General features: G+C 41.3%; 1 pseudogene; it reads right to left on the bottom strand.

Moving 5' to 3' along the window:
- Positions 1–436: 436 nt before the first annotated feature.
- Positions 437–2,486, bottom strand: LOC134351330 (hemoglobin subunit beta-like; annotated as a pseudogene).
- Positions 2,487–3,177: the final 691 nt, after the last annotated feature.

Below are 3,177 nucleotides of genomic sequence, written 5' to 3'. Positions count from 1 at the left end.
GAAATTAGCTGCCGCTTTCCCCCAAATTACCGCAGTTGTTATTTCTAAACTACTTCAGCAGATGAAAAATGCTTTGACCTGTCCTGGGACAGTGAAAGGTCTTACAGCACAATGTCTGTTTTTAACACCAAATCATTGTTCATCTCAACATTTACCAAGTCATAGATCTTTTAAATTTAATTCTCCAGAAATGAATAATTTACCCCTAATTATGAGAGAAATATTATTTCTTTATTGAAGCAAAAGGAATGCTTACAGACATTTTCCAAGTGTTGAAGAAAATGACCATACAAAGAGGAATATTGTGCCACCTTTACATTAGCTTAACTTGAACCTGATGTTACAAAAGTCCTTTAAGCAAACAACACATTGTAGATGCTGATAATACATGTTTTCATTGCGTTTCTGAAGGTGGTGGAGGACGCAGGTTATAGATTTAATGGTAGTTGCTGGAGAGAGCTTCTGTCACCAGTTTAAAGAACTTGTAGGCAGCTTCATGTTCCTCTGGTCCGAATCTGTTTTTATCATGAAGAGCGAGTTCAACAATGAACGCCTGGCTGAGAAGCTGTGAAGAAAAACGATAATTATACAACATTGAAACAAAGCTGGAAAGCAAAACTGAAACCACTAATGACTTCATACAGGACAGTCCAGAAGGAGACCATTGTGTCCTCTGGGTCAGTGTTAATTCCCAGTGGTGCAAATACGTTAGGCCCCACCTTTTTCCCTGTACCCGACAACATATCCCAGTCTCTTGTGCCCATCAAAGCCCTTCTGACTCTTTTTACAAAACAATAGCTAACAATAGAAGGAAGAAGGGAAGATGGCGGCACGACAGCTCGCAGCGGCCACTCCGGTAGTGATGTCTGTTATTTGTCAAGTAGGGTGCCATGCACAATCCTGATTTGATGGAGACGGACGTGAGAGCACAGAGGAACATCTGGTGAAACTTCTGAAATGCCTGCTTCACTGCTGCTGTTACTGTGTGGTCCAGAATCTCCGGAGGGGAAGGCCCCGAGTCCTCGGCTTTGCTTGTTGCTCGGCGGCTGGGGCAGGGTTGAAGCGCTTGGCAGAGGATGCTGCTCAGAAGGCTGTGTCAGAAGGCTGGTCGGAGGCTCAAAGTTTTCGGACGGACTTGGAGTCCACTGCGGTCAGATGCTTCCAATGGTGCTGCATTGGCAAGTTTGCGGCGCTTGGAGGTTCATGGCAGGGAGAGTTTCTCCCTTCTACCGTCTGCGTGAGATGATGAGGCTATCGGGACTTGAGACTTTTTTTTTCACCGTGCCCATGGTCTGCTCTTTATCAAATTATGGTATTGTTTTGCACTGTTGTAACTATATGTTATAATTATGTGGTTTTGTCAGTTCTAGTCTTGGTTTGCCCTGTGTTTCTTGTGATATCATTCTGGAGGAACGTTGTATCATTTTTTAATGCATGCATTTCTAAATGACGATAAACGAGGACTGAGTGTCCTCATAATCTAATCTAATTAATTTAAAGCACAGCAAACTGGAGAAAACTCACTGCAGACAACATCCGATGTGAGGATTATATCTGTCTCTGGAGCAGGGAAGTAGAAAAAAATCTGCATCTGTCAGATATTAAATAAAAGGAACTTGAAATCAACTTGTGTCCCTGTGCAACTCTGTCTAATCTAGTGCATGAATCGTTGAGAGAGCATCCAGTGTAAATAGCTCTCATTAAAGTTATTAAACTTTTTAACCTATCCTGCTATCCGGATCTAATTCATGAGGAAAACTAGAGGGCAAGCTTTTCCACAGCAACCAGGTCTCCTCCTTTTTCTTGCAGTTAAGTCCATGTTGCTGGTTGCCATGTTTGTTATGACTCTGTAATTAGGAAATATTTCTAGCACCCCTTTAGTGAAAGTCAGCACATCATAAAAAGATTAATTTGTACCTTGAAGTTTTGAGTGTCCACTCCGATTGTTTGATGTTTACTGCTGAGTTCATAGAAATTGGTTTCAATACTGTTCAAATCTTTAATTGCAGAGTTTAAAGCCTTTAGCACTTAATCTGCATGAGCCTGAACTCCACGGTCACAGGCTGCAAAATGGCCATTGAAATTTTCAAACAGCCTGGTTGTCCAAGGATAGACTGCGAATACCCTAGAAAGAAAAAAAGACCAAATGTCCAGTTTATTTTGTGATCCCCTTGAACTTAAGTATTTCACAAACCTCATCATTGAGGAAATTTTTCTCAAGCATAGTTGACTTCCAGTGGGTTTGACTAGAACCTCAGCACAGTGTTGAATACTAGTTCCCTCACCCTATAACACCCTAGACAGCATAGAAAAATTTAAAATTAGCACTGGAACCATTGTTGAAAATACAGGGCGTGACATAAATGTAAAACAAAAAATACATTTTCATCATACCTTGCCAAGGCTTGGGCAGTTATCGTTTTCTTATCCAAATGGTCCCATTTGTTCGTGATGTATTGTTTCTGAGCTTCTGTTAATTTCACCATTTTGGTTGTTAAGCTCTCACTGTCACTGCTTACACAAGAAAGCTGTGTTGATCTGGAGTTTTGACTCAACTTTTATAGGGCTCATCTCAGACTTACACGCAGCTGTAATAGGCTGACTACTTGGTGGGCTGGACACACTTTCCAAAGTTGGGCAGCAAACCTTCTGTGTTTGAGTGTTAAGATAAACACTTGCAGAACAATCACTTGTTTGAACTTTACTCTGCCTATCCAATGCACAGAATCGTTCTCCAATTTCTTGAATATTAATTTAATACATTCATAATCAAACTGTTGAACTCTCTCCTTGTTAATTGAAGACAACTCTTACACTTCACTTTGCCGATTATTGCTGGAGCGTTGTATTTAATTCTGGTCACTCATCATTGGAAGGATGTGAGGACCATGGAGAGGGTTCAGAACAGGTTTACCAGTGTGCTGGCTGGATTGGAGAGAATGTGCTATAAGGGCAGTGGACAGAGTTGTTTTCACTAGAGTGAGAGAGGGGTGACCTGATAGAAATTTATAAAATTATGAGATGCATCGATAGAGGAGACAGCCAAAGACTTTTTGCCCAGGGATGAAATGCCCACTACTGGAGGGCTGCATTTATGGTAAGAGGGGGAAGTTCAAATGAAATATATGGGATAAGTAGTGGGTGTGGTTGCTGTGTTACTATGGGTGGTAGTGAAGG

The sequence above is a fragment of the Mobula hypostoma genome, chromosome 9, assembly GCF_963921235.1.
Source record: "Mobula hypostoma chromosome 9, sMobHyp1.1, whole genome shotgun sequence".
In the NCBI taxonomy this organism is placed as follows: Eukaryota; Metazoa; Chordata; class Chondrichthyes; order Myliobatiformes; family Myliobatidae; genus Mobula; species Mobula hypostoma.
This window is presented reverse-complemented; position numbering and strand designations above follow the sequence as displayed.